Source organism: Protopterus annectens, chromosome 7.part0 (genome assembly GCF_019279795.1).
Source record: "Protopterus annectens isolate FY-2018-M chromosome 7.part0, PAN1.0, whole genome shotgun sequence".
NCBI classification, from domain to species: domain Eukaryota; kingdom Metazoa; phylum Chordata; order Ceratodontiformes; family Protopteridae; genus Protopterus; species Protopterus annectens.
In genome coordinates this window covers 1695282767-1695299917 of record NC_056739.1, presented here as the reverse complement: position 1 = coordinate 1695299917, position 17151 = coordinate 1695282767, and the positions used below count along the sequence as shown (strand labels likewise).

The following is a 17151-nucleotide window of genomic DNA, read 5'->3' as shown; positions in this document are numbered from 1 at the left end:
TTTGTTAGGCTGGAATGTCTACTGATACCAGTTTACCTACAAAAGGTACTACTGTGGTGGAAACTAATCCCACTATAATGACATTTAAGGAGCCAATCACTGAACCTAGTGATGCCTGGTTTGTATTATGGCATCACTCCAAGTGAAGGCACATTACTACTCAACATAGGGATTACACCACCTCAAGAGCATATGATGACACAGACATCTGTATCTCTCATCCAAGGTAGACCAGCTGAGATCATTTACTCCAATATGAACAACAAGCTCTATACTCCTGTTTTGGATGCTTCAGAGTCTGGAGTGCCTCAGTAATAACTGGCAGTCAAACTCTATCTTTTGCCAGTCTGGTGAGAGTAGAGTCTGTACGGCTAAAAGTGGAGTACCAATAACTAGAATATTTTATATTACCTATTTTAGGTTTAGGGTTTGTCTGCCTTAATGGAAATCCCTTTTTTTCCTTGTTGATTTTTTGTAGCAGTATAGATCAGTGTGGTGATGGATGCTGGTGCTGGTGAATAGTGAGTATGAATGTGTGTGTGGTTGAAGTGCCCTCTCAGACTTGGTGGACTGGGGTAGTTTTTTTTTTCTGACTGCTGTGTGTGTGTGTGTGTGTGTGTGCGCGTGTGTGCGTGCGTGTGTGTGTGGGGGGTAGTGACAACATGCAACAGCTATGCCTCCAGTCTTTGCATGCAAATGTACCGATACAAGATGGAGTTTTTGCAAGGTAATAATAATGGATTCTATGCAAACATGAGGCAGTTGCTACACACTACCTCAGAATGTCTACAGAGATTAGGCTGACCAAGGAAGCAAAATTAACAGTCATTGGCACCAAGGTTAATGGCTGGATAGGCAGCCTGGAGTACTAGCTGAACAGGCAAGTTATAATGGTGGCAAGAGAAGGTTAGTCATTTTGGTTGGCAAGAGGTACAGCAATGGACTAGGTAAGTTAACTTTTGCTGTGGTAGTAGACTAAGGATAGTGGATGAGTGAAATACAGATTGTGAAAGGCTGACTGAAATTAAGATGTAAAGGGAAGGCAGACAATAAGACAAACACTATAACAAGATAACTAAACAACTTGTATCACAAAAGTGGAGAATATCAGAAGTGTAAACTAGCAGTAACAATAGCACAGAGTAATGACAAGTAACTACTAACAACTAGTAGAAAAGCAATAAATATTCCATTGAGTTATGTGAGTTATGTAACACCACTGGAGTAGGCAACAATTAGGCATCAGCACAAAGAAATCACACTACTAAAAACTGAGCTCCTGCAACAGACATACTGGACAAAATCATCAAGCAGAAAATGGTTGAGTGGCACCCACTAAATAGTGAGACAGCCAATGCATTAGCCAAAGCAGGTACTATCAATAAAGCAGTTAATAAAGCAATAAACCCTTATATCGGGTTTGACTACCAAGACAACAATTAAAGACTAACAAACAAGCATCAGAAATGTACTGAATTCAACCTCAACTATAAAATCAGTCACAATACTGCAACTATGCAATAGTTAGAGACACATCAAAAAGGCATTGAAATTTATATAAACCACAAGCACAGCGAGATTCTTTACCTGTTGTACCCTGTTTCTCACTGCTTAATTAATAGGGGTTACACTGCTCAGTGGTGCTGCATGGAGCACAGCAAAGCACCATGCTCAGCACATCTCAAAATATTTACTCTCTAAGCTAGCTAGTCAAAAAAATTAAAGACAAAACGGCAATATAAATTCTCTTTTGGACGACTTTATAAGAAGGTTGGAGTTTAATTTGGACGACTTTATAAGAAGCTTGGAGTTTAACTAGCTTGTAAAAAATTAAGCTTAAACCTCCATAGACATTTGTCAATCTAAGTCAGGCACTTTGATCCTTCAGTGGAATCAAGGTTCTACATCTGAGGCTTGAGCACAGCAGACAGTTCTAGGAAGCCAACAAAGTTTTCACAGATGGAAAAAGGGCTATGTAGTAATCTTCTTCTCTGTAGTCTCATGTTTTCTTCTCTAGGTTGTTACAATACTATCAGCAACTCTGCACTAAAAAGTGCCAATCTAAGTAAACATCTAGTTTAAGTTTGTGAGGCTCTGACCCTAAAGAAGTCAGATAATCAAGATAAAGCCTGCACTCCCATAGAAGTCAGCCAATGAAAAAATCAGACAATCTTTCAGTGGAAGCCCAGCTTAAAAGGCTGGTACTACTCTCATTAAAGGTTGGTACACTGCAGACATGGTCGTATGAAGTTGGTGAAGTCCTTGATGTGGGTTGAACTAGTCAGAACTCAAATGAATAACCACACTGTGCAAGTATTCTCCTTTTCTGTACACTCCTGTTTTTAAGCCAGTGTATGTAACCAAATAAGTTAAAATCACCACTACCACCAACCAATTACTGCTGCTGACATTTATGCCAACAACTGTGTACTCTGACAAAAGACACTTTTTAGAAATGCTTTGTCATGGCACACATTGTCTGTAGCATGTACGCACTAGTAGCTGTTAATACATGCTCAGAGTAAGACCATTTTATTCTGTACTGACTTTTGTCTCTCTATGTTCCTGTTTGGAGGCTGAGGCATACACAAAACATTTCTGATTCTGATCTTTCTATTCATAACAGATGACTGTACTGTCTAAGTAAAACACCAAGGACATCATTATAGCATACTGTATCCAGAAGTAACTATGAGCAAGGTAAAATAAACAACATACCATCAGAAAGAAAAGATCCCATCAACCCTCTAGAACTATTCGTGCAGCAAATGTACCTCTGTGTAACAGCTATATACTGTCAACCTTTATTCAACAGTCTTTCACATATCCCACTTACATTCCACCAATCTTTCTGTGAACACTGGGCTCTTTTAGGTTAGACATTCTTTAACTTATGGGCACTTCCACTGGTACCCGCTCTGCCTCACTGATAATGCATCACATACAACATTACCAGTCAATGCCCAGCCCTCCTGGTCACCACACATGCACTTTGGCTCTTAATGGCAACTTTAAAGAATATTGCAGTCAATGTGCTGTACTAAGGGAGGAAACATGGCTCTACTCTATATCTTCATCCAGCCATCTCTCCTTCCCTAAACTAGTATGACTTGTATACTCAATCACTTCTCTTACTTTAAACACCCATTAGAAACTGCTTAATAACTGCCAAATACAAATGTAAAAACAGCCAAAGAAAAAATGCCACAATGTAAGCCTATCTAATATAAAACATGAACATCAACACTTCTGATATTTGTAGAAGGAAAAGTAAATCAAAAAAGGGTAGACTTCTGAAGAAATGTGTCCAAATGTTTGGTATGAAGATGGGAATTCAGTAGCTGGAACCCAGACATAATTTATCATTCCTCAGTGTATAACAACTGGGTTAGGCTGGATAGAATTTATATTTCATAAGAGTATAACTAAATGAAAGCTTTGATACACATACAATAACTATTTCAGATCAAGCAAGCAGTAAAACTAACAAGACTTACTTATTTTTTTATTATTTATTCGCAGTTTGTTAACTGGGAAAGTCCATTGGGCTGAAAATGAGCCCATTTTCATTGGAGGCCCGGGGAGAAAAGCTCCATATACAAATGTTACAAAGCTAATATCAACAAAGTTGACAAGTACAATACAATTTTCAAACACTACTAAAACACAGTAACATTTGAGCAAGATGTAACAAAGCATTGAGTGAAATTAAACCACAAGTATTTTAGTGTACATAAGTATAATGTGGAGTGCAGGCATATACGCACTCAGTTTCATGAGGTGAGAGGTAAGAAGAATTAGAGGAGAGTAGATCAGTGAGAAGTGAATAGGTTGAGTTATGAGAAAGAAAAAAGGGGGAGGGAGTGAAAAATGAAATGAAGGGAGTCAGTAGGTTGAGTTTTGAGAAAGGAAAAAAAAGGATGGGTGAGCAGAAATGAAATGGAGTCAGATGAGGTGAGAGCATGAGCATTCCCAGTGAGAAGAGAGGTGGGAATGGAGCATGGTCTTAAAGGCGGAGTGGTTTTGGGTGATTCGAATGTGGGAGGGGGAGTGAATTCCATAGATGAGCAAGGGAAAAATACAGGAGAAATTGCCTTGCCGTGTGTAAGGGTTTGTACACTTTGAGGTGGTTCTGGTTACTGGATCAGAGTATTCTGTCAGGATGATGCAAGTGAATATGGAGGAGAGGAAATGGCAGTTAGTGAGTTTGAAAATGAGTTTGTGAGCAGTTAACAGTTGAATATAAGAGAGATAGTGGGGGAGTTCCAGCCAGTTCAAGGAGTGGAGTACATCACAGTGGTGGGAGAAGGATATGGTCCCGGTAGCAAACTTAGAGATTTTACTGTAGCAGGGTGATAGTTTTGACTTTAGGGAGTATTGAAGGTTGGTGAGGAGAGGGGCTCCATACAAGAGAGAGGGAATGAGGTAGGAAATCGAGAGTATATGTTTGGATGAGGGAGTAAGATAACATCTGTGACAATACAGCATTCTGAGCTTTTAATGAGTTTTCTTAATACTAGTTTGTATATGAATGTCAAGCTTTAAATGTTTATCAATGATGATACCTAAAAGTTTTGTACGGGATACAATTTCAATGGGAATCTTATTATGATTGACTATAGAGAAGGAATTTTTATTGATAGAGGTGTTTTTAGATGGGATAAAGATTATGATTTTTGTTTTGGATGCATTGAGAGTGAAGTGATTATTCATCATCCAAGATTCGCTACAAGAGAAGGCTTCTTGTATTAGTTGCTTAAGTTTGGGGAGGGATTGAGCATAACAAATTATGGTGGAATCATCTGTGTATTGAACAAGTTTGGTATTAGGAATGCACTGATGAAAATTATTAATGAAGATGTTAAAAAGTAAGGGACCTAGTATTGAGTTTTGTGGAACTCCTGTTGGGGTGTGAAGGAAGGAAGTGGTACTACTGTTCCACTTGACAGCTTGTTGTCTATTAGAAAGGCAACTGGAAAAACAGTTAATAGAGGGAGGAGAGATTGAGAAAAGAAAGTTTGGACAAGAGAAGATTGTGGGAAACAGTATCGAAGGTCTTTGATAGGTCTAGCAGAAGGGTAGATAAAATGTTGCCAGAATCCTGAGCATGGTTAATGATGTCAAGGAAGGACAGAAGGGCAGTGGTAGTACTATGTCCAGGTCTAAATCCATGTTGAGTAGGGGAAAGAAGTCGATTGTCTAGGAGGTAGGGAAGGAGTTACAAGTGCATGCATTTTTCAAGGACTTTTGTGCTAGGAAACAGGATGACTATAGGACGAAAGTTGGAGATTTCAGTATTGTTTCCTTCTTTGTGGAGGGGAATGATGAACACTTTCTTCCAGAGGAAAGGTACATGGGATTCTTTGATTGAAAGGTTCACAAGTACGGTGATGGGAAGAGTTATGCCATCGGCAGCTAGCTTGAGAAAGTTGGAAGGTTGTCTGGAGCATGAGAGCATGGTTTTAGTTTTAGTAGAAGTCTTTTTATGATGTGTAGAGAGACGGGTTGTATGGTAAAGGGGGGGATGAGTACGATTGATGTCAGTGCGACTAGAGTTGAAGGTGTGGGATGAGGGTGGAGTAGATGTGTTACTGGAGAATGATGTGGTGAGCTTGGTTATTGAATCAATAAAGGAGGAGTTGAATTGGGTAGCTAAGATGTGATCTGGAGAGTTAGGGTCAGGGCAGGGATTGTCTTTTTTGCCAGCAGAGAGGAGAGCAGATATACTTTCCAAAATCTTTTGGGGTTGAATCTACAATTGTTTTGAAGCTTTGAGTAGTAGGACTTTAGGTCTGAAGCAATTTTTTTCACTTTATTACGAAGTTGCTTATATTCAGTAAGGATGTTAGGCATTTAGATTTTTGGTAATGCTTCCAAGATTTGTCTCGGAGACGCATGAGTGTAATAGTTGCTTTAGTTAGCCAAGGGGTGGATTTGGTTTGGATTCTTTTAGTTCTGGTGGGAGTAAAGCTATCTAGCAGGTTACTGAATGTAGTATTGAAGTATGTAACAGCATCATCAAGAGGGAGGGTTTTTTAACAGGGTTCCAATTAGTATGTTTTATTGAATCAGAGAAAGCTTGAGGGTTGAAGTTTTTTAGGGTATGAGTTGTGATGTAGTTGTAGTGAAGATGGAGGGAGGATGGTGAGTGATGAGCAAAGGCCGGAAGATGATCGCTGAGGGAGTCAGGTAGGACACCGTTGTCCGAAATGGAGTTAGGGTGAGAAACTAATATCCAGTCCAGAATACTACCAGAGTTGTTGTCTTATAGAATCTGGTAGGACAGGTAATCATTTGGGTGAAAAGTTGTATAGGTTTAAATTTTGAGGTGATGTAGATGACTGAATAGAAGTCCAGTTTATATTTACATCACCTAGAAGTATAGTTTCATTACTTATATTGGATGAGAACCAAGACAGGATATCTTCAAGAATGGGGATGTTATTTCCAGGTGGAATATATAGGGCAGCTATACATATGTTTTTATGGTTATTAATTTGTAGGAGGGCCAGGGTTAGTTCAGTTGTTGTGAACTCGGGTATAGGCTTGGTATAGGGTGTCACTTTTAGGGAGGAGGAGAAAAGTAGGGCTATTCCACCACCTTTCTTTAGAGTTCTGTCATTTCTTATGATGTTGTAGTTGGGAAGGGTAATTTCACAGTCTTTTATGTGGGGTTTTAGCCATGTTTTAGTGATAGAGAGAACATCAGGATGGTAACAGGATAGCCAGGCATGAAGGGTAGAAGTTTATTGCATACACTTTGGGTGTTAATGGAAGCAAAAAGGCAAGATATATGGTGAAACAGTGAGGAAGACAAGTTAGGGTTGGAAGTATGGTTGTCTGAGGGTCCGGGATTAGAATGTATGTCACCAGAGAGGAGAATGGAGATTAGCTAGAGTAGGAAGGCGGCAAGGTCTTCAGATTCACTGAAGTTGGGGGTGAGAGCAGTTTAGCTGGAGAGGTATGGATTATGAGGGATTGAGACTGTATTACAGATATCAGGAAGAATCTTTCTAGTAAAGACTAGAGAGTCATTGTAATAATAAAGGTGAGTTGAGATACAAGTTGAGAGGAGAGATTCTTTTAAGGCATATACTGAAGTTGTATGATAGAGAGGAAAGTAAGAAAAGTCAGGTGGTCTGGTAAGATGGAGTAGATGCAGGGCAACGAAGTAACAATGAGACAGTGGTGCCTTCCTTCTTACTTGTTAAAGAGAAATAAATGTAATGGGTAAAGGGATACACTAAAAAATGGCCTTTAAAAACATGGTATTACAGACAAAATATATGTGGAAAACTTATAGGAATCACTTACAGAGGTTGCTAAAGTAATGCAGACTAGGGGGACTCTCATAACATGACAAAGAACAACTCAAAAGTGCCAAAGAGAAAATAAGGGAGTATTTGGATAATATGCGTGATTTTAGAAAGGTCGTTGTTAAACAATTTCTTCATAACAATTTCAGAGCATTTAAACTTTTAGTACAACTTAGGTAAAAGAAAAGAGAATTGTTGCCAAACTTTGAGAGCCTAATAGAAGAAAAATAACTAGAGATCCTATAGGGGTATTTTGGAAATTCGATGAAACTTCATGTAAAGCAGAGGAGTGTGGAAACCAAGAAATTGCAATAATGAAAATATTTATGTACAAATTATATCAAGGTTAGAGGCAGATGATGCCCAACAATTAACAGCTAACACAGGAAGATATCAGATAAAAAATGGTGATGTATGATCAAAAGGGGAAGTCTCCAGGAACAGGCAGTATCCTGTGATAAAGTGGAAGCTAGGAGAAAAGAATGTGATAAAGATCTGGAAAGTTCTATTTTAAATATATTCTGAAAAGTGGGATGGGTAGTACCAGCCTCTTAGAAGAAAGCTACGGTAGCTGTATAACCCAAAAAGGTTAAAGACCTTTCAGACCCAGCTACATTTAGATCCCATTTCAATTTTAAAATACGATTACAAGAGTGTTTACGTCTGTACAAGTTAAGGTAATGGCAAAGTTTTTGTCAAAACTGATAGGCAGAGATCAGTGTTGTTTTGTGGAGAGGAGGCAAACATTTGTCACCATTAATAGAATGATGATGATCCAGAGGGAATCAGTATGTATGAAAATGCTGCTGCTGTTGGTGGGTCATGATGCACAGAAGGCTTTGGACTGAGTCAGCTGGTATTTGTATTTCCCCGATAGAATAACAGGGCTAACTAGGAGGATATATGAAGAGTCAGAGGCAAGAATTAAGGTGGGAGGTTTCCTCTCCGAGAAGCTGTGTTTGAACAAAGGAAGCAGGCAGGCGTGTCTTGTTTTCCCATTGCTATTTACTTGATTATTTATAACCACTGACGAAGAAAATAAGGGACTCTCAGATTCAAGGAGGCAACTGGTATGGTAATCAAGAAAAGTTAGTTTTATTCACAAATGATACTATTTTTGTACTTCATAAATCCAGAAAAGGACATTCTGGTGTCAATTTTTTCACAATATAAAATAAATGAAGATATAACCAAATGCTAAAGTGGTAAACTATGTAACCACACAAATTGTCTCAGCAATATTCATATTTATGGGAACATGATCCGGTGACATACTTGGGTGTGTGGATTAAAAAGGATTCTATTATGGCAGTAAAGGATAAGTGGGAAGAGATTAAAAGATGATGCAAAATTGAGAAGCTTGAAACTCTAAGGATATGGATGCATGCAGTGAAACTGTTTCAAATCCCTCTAGTTTTATATACAGGTCAGGTGTATTTTTAATCAACCAAAGCAGAAGCTGTGGACCATAACTGATGAAGAATCGAAGTAATTTATTTGGTTGGGGAAGTGGATATGATTTAAGTAGGATAAGCTGATTCTCCCCATAGAAAAGGTGGTTTAGGATTACCAAATTTGAAGGGAATTAGAGCTACACAGTTAAGGCGCTCATACACATCATAACGCAAAAAGTTGTAAATCAAAAGAAGAAATGGATGTTGATGATGAAGATAAAATAGGGGAGGTTGACAAGTAAGGAGAGAGTAGGATTTTGGATGTAGGTCTTCAAGGAGAACAACTATAGAGAATATTACATTCATAAAGTAGCAGAAAATATTCTAAGAACTAAGGCAACATGGGAACAGAGCAAGGAAAATTTAGCAATCAGAATGACTGCAAGCAAGGTATAGAAAATAGGGAAGGAGGAGACTGGAATTTACTTGAGAAAATCAGAAAAGGAACTAAGGTATTTGGAGGAAATCACTAGAAAGGGAAAGGTAATGGAGTGGGAAGACACCAAGCAGAAGTTTGGACTACAGGTCAGAAATGGCCCCTACCAGGGAGTGATAACAGATTATAGGCAAACAGAAAGGGATACAGGAGAGTGAAGTAAAAGACCAATTCTGGTAGAATTTTTAACTGAATCTAGAACGGATGTTGCTATTTAAAAATGAGATAGCTGGCAGGGTATTTAAAATATTGCAAGTTGACAAAGACTGAGAAAGAGAGAGTGGAAAGGTAGTATAGAAAAGAACATGCCTCCAAAATATGCAACAATCCCCAGAAAATTTAGATTTTTTACTTAGAACTGTTTGCATAGGTATTTTTATATCCCAAACAGACCTTGGAGAATTTTCCCTCAGTAGTAGAAATAGTTGTAAATAAGGAAATGATTCTTTTTAGCTGGGATACAGGATATGAATTACCCATATGTGATAAGGCATTACTAAGTTTAATGCTAATGGCCGCCAAAAAAGCAATTTTTAGAAAATGGAAACCAAAGCCAAAACTATAACTGAAGCAGTGAATATTGTAAAGGAGATAAACGAACAGGAGATGGGATCTTTAGAAAAGGGAAGACAGCATGGAAATAAATGGAATTTGTGGGAACAATAAAAGCAGAATAATGTTCAGAAGGAATAAAGATTAAGGGAAGGCAGAAACTGAGCAATTTTTTGTACTATGTTTTAGTTAACGATAACTGATACAAATATACATACATAATGTATCTGAAAATGAAAAATGTTCGGCATGTTTTGTTTTCTTTTCTATTACTGTATGTATACCTATATCACTGTTTATAAGAAAAGAATGCAAAACAGGAGTTTTATTTATATATATATATATATATATATATATATATATATATATATATATAAATAAATATATATATATATATATATATATATATATATATATATATATATATATATATATATATATATATATTCCCTTTCACAAGCTCGCAGTTTCAAAGGTTTGAACTACAAATGGTCGAAACCATAACATTGAAGTTTTGAAACTCTGAACGTCTGAATAGAGAGCATCATACAGAGCGGAACTGGAAATTTACTGTTTTCCTCTCTGTAGTGCGATCCCGGTGTTAGTATATTTACTTAGCAGGGGGTGTGGGGAGTGCAGGAGGCTTGCCCCCCCTGCAAAAATGTAAATTAGTTTTGTTTATTATACTTTCAAAGTTTAAAAACTTCAATCTTATGGTCTCAACCATTTGCAGTTTGAAGTTTTGAAACTTCGAGCATGTGAAGTAGACCCATATATATATATATATATATATATATATATATATATATATTTATATTTATATATATATATATATATATATATATATATATATATATATATATATATATATATATATATATATATATATATATATATGTTTGTGTGCGTTTATATATATATATATATATATATATATATATATATATATATATATAAGTTGCACTGAATTGAGTTACAGAAGGTGTAGCTCATCCTCCACTGAAATCCCATAATGAAACACTGTCACAGGGGATACCAAAAGGTACTTTTTTTGGCAGCACCAAGGTCAGTTAAGAGAGATTTGACACCTTAAAAACTAAATTTGCCATGCCTCGAAATGTAGTGCCCACCTCAGAAAGTGAGGTGGAACATGCAAATTTATGTTGTTTAAGTCTTTCTGACTTCACCTGACAATTCTCCTTTATTGTCTTCACAGTCTTAATCTTTACCTCATGTTCGTTATCATCTCCTTGATGCCCATTTTTTTGTTTTACCAAATAGAGGAATTAAAGAAAAGGAAGAAAATACATAACACTGCCAAAAATGGTAACAGTCTACAATAACAACAAAATAATTCAGCAAGTTTTTCACTGAAGAGCTTCAGTAGAAAACAAACACTCTGTGATCATAAGGCACTACTCAACAGAAAATACTCTATAGTCAGAATATAGTATGAAGCAGTTAGAACTGTGAGAACTGACACACTAGCTGTGCTGGCTTTATGTGAGAGCACTACACACTAACTGTACTGTTACAGGGAACCTCCTTAAAGAAGATATAAATAAATGCCTTTAATTATTTTTTTTCATTTTTTTTTTTTTTTGGGCCCCTCGGACCTCAAGGATACTGGCCCAGCCTCCAGTGACCCAGGTTTCTCAGCTATCCTCCTACCCCCTGGACTTACTCAGGTATCGCTGTATGTAGATCTTAAGGGTATCCTGGGGCTGGGCTCATTTGTACTTCCATCTGGTGTTTTTTTTTTTTTTTCTTGTTATTCCTCTACCCACACCCTACCCTAACCCCCGAACACTTGTTGATTAAGTCCGAGGGCAACTCCTCTGTTTTGGACCAGGGAGCATGATAACGAGCACCCTCAAACCCAGGATTGGCACACCCATCCCTTCCCTGCCACTCAAGTCAGTCTCCTGAGTGGATAATCGAACCAGGGTTGGCAGACCATAGTCAGGGCTTTATCCCGCTACATCATGAGAGTGGCTTATTAAATGTATTTTTATTTATTTACTTACTTAAAACTATCTTCAGCCCTATTTATTGACCTGTCTAAAGCTTTTGACATGGTAAATCACCAAATTCTCATCAAAATACTAAAATCCCTGTCACTTGATACATCCTCCATAAAATGGTTCCAGTCCTACCTTGATAAAAGAAAACAGGCCGTACTTTGGCACAAATCCCTCTCTACTCACCTGCCCGTCAACCTGGGTGTCCCTCAAGGCTCCATCCTTGGACCTCTACTCTTTTCCATATTCATCAATGACCTTCACCTGGCAATCCCCCAAGCTACATGCATACAATATGCGGATGACTCTACACTGATATGCTCAGCCCCCTCTTCTCCAGATCTTCTCTATCTTACCCATCAAGTATTTAACACAGTTGAGCAATGGTTCACACATAGATGCCTTCTCCTAAACCCCAAAAAGACTAAACTCCTCCTTTTCTCTCCTACTAAAAAGTCCCTCCCAATGAACTTCTCAGTAAACTCTACCAATAAAACTATTATATACCCTGAACCAACCACAAAACTATTAGGTGTCACCATTGACAATAATTTGAACTTTGACATCCACATTAACAACACTATAAAAACAGTCAACAAAAAGCTAGGCTCGCTCTATAGGATAAAATCCTTTCTCCTACCTTCAGCTCGAACCACTATAGCACACACTCATCTAATATCCTCTCTTCTTTATGCCTCTCCTATTTTTACTAACATATCTAAAAATAATCTTAGCAAATTGGAAATGTCCTACAATAACATTGCTAGATTTGCTACAGGCAACCCTTTTAGAACCCATCACTGCCTTAATTTAAAGCAACTAGGATGGCTCGAACTTCAAAATCGAATTAAATTCCATCAACTAACTATAGTCCATAACACTCTTTACAAACCTTCCAAAACGCCTATTCTTTCCACACTTATCACTCCCTATAAAAACCTGGAATCCTTAAGGTCTTCTCAGAAACTTCTAATACATACTGCTAAAACAAACAATAAGGCTGGTGACTCCCTTTTCTCTAACATAGTTGGAAAAGCCTGGAATCTCCTACCAAATGAACTCTCCACACTTCCCTCACTATCCTGCTTCAAAAATAATTTGAAATTGTTCCTCAAAACTCACTGGTTATGCCCCTGCTCCAAACCTGACTAGTCTATATGTGTCTCGAAATTTTCTTTTTTCTCTTATTACCCTGTCTACTCACACACAGCAACTCCTCCTTAACCAACTAATTTACTAAACTATCTCTAACATACCTTGATTGTATTTCCATTCCTTTGTTATGCCTGTATTTCTGCACTGTAAATATTGCTGTGTTAACCTGTAATAGACACTGTTAATAGTTTTTATTTTGTCTAAAGTTTTATTAGTTGTGATTGTGTTAATTTCATTGTCCTACATAGGAGCTTATCTCCCCGGGCCTCTACTGAAAATGGACATGTATCCAGTTAGACTAGCCCGGTAAACAAATGTAAAATAAATAAATAAATAAAATTTACTGTTTGTTAACAGGGTAATGGACTGATCCAAGGGACCCATTTCAGCCACCATTAGAAGAAGGCATCAAAGCATAAAACATGGTTAAGCTGAACATAACAATATACAATATATGGAACAATGTCAATATTAAACAGACCTTGCCATGACAAAAGAACAGCATTTAAGTCATTATACATAACATTATAACAGGATAATTTAAAGCGCTTCTTCAGTGACACAGCTTTAGGGAACTGGTAAAGCATCTGCATGCTGCAGTTTCCATCAAGAAATTAGCTAGGCACCAAATTCTTTAAAGTCAGAGCGTCTAATGCAAAGGGGTAAGGAGTCCTATGCTATAAGGCTGAGAACTGAAAAAACAATGATCATGGGCTCCCAATGTAGAACTAGCTCTCTGCTGGAATGGGACCTCAGGCAGTTGGGGGGGTAGTTTTCCTTTCATCTTAAAGGAAATCTGTACAGAATGGCAGCCAGTTTTAGTATCTTGAAAAATAAAGTTAACGGAAGAAGACCTGACAATTTTTTTTATTCGGTGCCATTTGGCCCTGTATCATATAAAACAATGATGCTTAATTTGGGCTGAAAACAGAATAAATCTACAGAGTCCATAAGAGGGAATTCAGAAGTTACACAGATTTTTTTAGTGGAAACAGTGGACATTAGAAGGAAACCATAGTCTTAACTGGGTTTGTAAGACACCCTTTCCAATAGCTACTGTGGCTTCATGGGGGAAAAAAAACCTGGGCAGCTCTCAGCAATCTACGTTCCACTAATTTGGGACCGGTTTTCAATCCCAATACAAGGATCAATGTTTCCTTTCCTGTTTAGTTGCTAATACAACACTGGGTTACTTGTTTGTGTGTGGAAGAATCACTATTAGAACGGATTCTTAGCTGAAAGGAGAAACAACTGCTCTTGGGGGAGACTAGGTAGCTAACTGTTCAGAGACTCCTTACTGGGCCAGTGGCAGTGACAACTGCTTAGAACACAGGGAGTCCTAGGTTCACTCTTCAGAGAAGGGTCAATGTTTACATTTCCTGTTAAGTTGCTAATACACTATTAGGTCACTTGTTTATACTAACATAATATGAGAATTGGCCAGATGCCAACAAATCAGACATACAAAAGCATGATGCGATGTACACAAAGGGTCACTGTACTGATGCCCTGATGGATTGTTCTCAGCCATCCAATTTCACATTCTCTTCCATTAAAAACTTTCACAGCCACTGTACTTTCTCATCTTCTCAGCTCTCATCTTCCTTGAAGCTGAGAATCCCACAGATTTTAAAATAAAAAAGTCACGTTTAATTGAACCAAGAAGGTTGATATAGAAGTCCCTGCTGAAAATGATTCCTCTGTGAAGAATATTTGGAGAAAGTTAATGTGCAAGTTTAGCAAAATCCTGTAGACTGGCTGATTACAGCAATAATAAGAAAAGCAAATTTTTGAATTATAAATTCAGACCTGGTCAGTTAGAATTGAATTCACAAAGGTCATTAGCAAACTAACAGATAGATGGTCTCTGGAAGGTAGTAGTGGAGGGGACCAATATCCTACTTAAGAAGTTATCCATCAAGGGATAGGATGCCTAGCCAAAGCGTATTATGTCCTTGAAAGACAGCCCACAGTTAGCTATTCCATGAGGGAGGAAAACCTCAACCACTATGCAGCCTTAAGTCAGAGAATCTGCACAATTCAAATTACAGAATATTACATAGCCCACTTGACTGGCTAAAGACAGGATATGGAAGCTTAAATGCTGTCTACAAAGGATATTTAAATGGGAAGGCATGCTAAGAAGGAAGTTGCAGGTCAGAGCATGCTATATGTCTTCAGCCATAAGGAATCCATAAATTAAAGGCATGAGGAGGGCAGAGGCTCACTGTTCTTGGTTGTCACAGAGATAATGACCTCAAAAGACTAAAAGGAGGGAGGTCTGCACTGTTCAACAACCTTAAATGAAGGCTCAATCATACGATCAAACCAATGTGAATGTATAGCAAGCACACTCCAGGCATCAGGCAAATCAAGATGACAAGCAAAGAGAAGAGGGGTGTGGCAGTGGCATCATTTCGCAGTCCTTAAAAGTGAGATTCTGCACCCATGATACATGCATTTTATTCTCCTGTTTGGACCAAAGTACTTGGTGCCATTTCACCCATGATTTCTCATCAGCGGAGACCAAATAACTGGATCTAAAGGAGTCACAGGACAAGCAGCAATAGTTTGACTTTTTGATTCAGGCCTAGGTGACTTCAGGAGTTCTGCAACATCAAAGTGGGTGAACTTGGGTATAAAATGACTGATTAGGGTATGGATGGAACAAGCACCCCAGAATTGACCTCTGTTAATGTAATAGCTTGGGATACTTTTCTCCCAGAAGTCTTGTAAAATGGTAAAGCACAGACTAGAACAGGCATGAGACTTTTCTAACAAGAAATAAGCCCCATCCCTGTGAAAAACAGAAAGTCTAAGAAGTCGGGATCTCAATCAGTCCTCTCAGCTCAGTACCCAGTGAGGAAATTCCAGCCTCAACACAAGTCCATGAAGCAGACCCTCAAACCTCTCCCACGAAGAGCTTCCTCCTGCTATATCAAATGAAAACGTGCTGTTACAAGATTCAGACATACTTCAATTGCCCCAAAACTTTAACAGGAAACAATGCACACTCAGGAAAGTATGTTATGGTGTGCATTGTCATATACCTACACACATCCATTTCTGAGGAAGGAAATTTTGAAAAAACGTGAATTCTGACTGGTTGACAGAATGAGGACAACCAGAGAACCATCAAGAAGGGGTCTTCATGTTAGATCCTACATTTCTTTTAGTCAGGTTAATGATGTACAGAAACAGGTTTGGCTTGGTTAAGTTATCTTATTGAGAATATAAGACAGGGCTAGCTTTCAGCACTGTAACTGTGGTTTTATACTGCTTTCTGACAAAATGGTATTCTTCCAATAATGATTAAAGATTAGCAGCATTCCACACCTTCATTTCTTGATTATATGTAATGCATTTCTACTCATCCAGCAGTGTGATGGCTCTCTCAGCCTGTGCTTTTAGATGGCAGAACGTATTCTTTAAAGTAGTTAAAACACATATAAAGAAAATGTAATCTTTTGGCAGGTTTATTTCTTTTATAAACAAGTATGTAAGAGATAGATATTCCTTAAAAATGAAGTTTCCACAACGGCATAGTAATTCTAAACTCAAAAATAAACAATGATTTAAGCATTCTGTTTCAAGGCCAGGCCAGGCCATGCTATGACTAGCACAGAATGACAACTGATAGCAGGATCCATAAGAACAGTACTTGCTAACCTTTCTGGGCAAGCTGCCATAAAAAAAAACATGACATTTTAGGACTGGGATGAGTGCCTTTATTTACTATTATAGGTAGGACCAGGCTACAAAGAGACCTTTACATAAGTCTTCCTATACAAAAAAAAAATGTTAACACTACCACCACCACATAGGATCATGTGATTTGAAGGGATGCAACTGATCACTCCATCTAATATACCAGAAGTGACTGGTGTGGGGTGATGTATGCTTCCAATCTTTAATTTCATAGCCTCCCACTGAGGGTTTTGATACCATCCAATTTGGTAGGCTCTTGTATTCAACATGGCAGCAGCAACTTTCTTTTAGGTCAGTATTTTAAATAACCGTCTCACCAGATAAACCTACACTTGTTTATCCTGTAAATTTAAGAAGACCATCCTATAAGGAAAATTTCAAATTGTATGCCTGAATTTTACAAGCATTTTCATAATTATTTAAAGATCTAAAAACACTTCAGTTCAAGATATCCTGTGTTCACTATCACAGTTATTTGCATAACTTCAGATGAAAACAGAAAATGGAAA

At 37.8% G+C, this 17151-nt stretch overlaps 1 protein-coding gene across 2 annotated transcripts in view; it reads right to left on the bottom strand.

The window, feature by feature from the left end:
• Positions 1-17151, bottom strand: part of FANCI (FA complementation group I) — a 2406750-nt gene that overhangs the window by 263991 nt on the left and 2125608 nt on the right. The window lies entirely within an intron of this gene.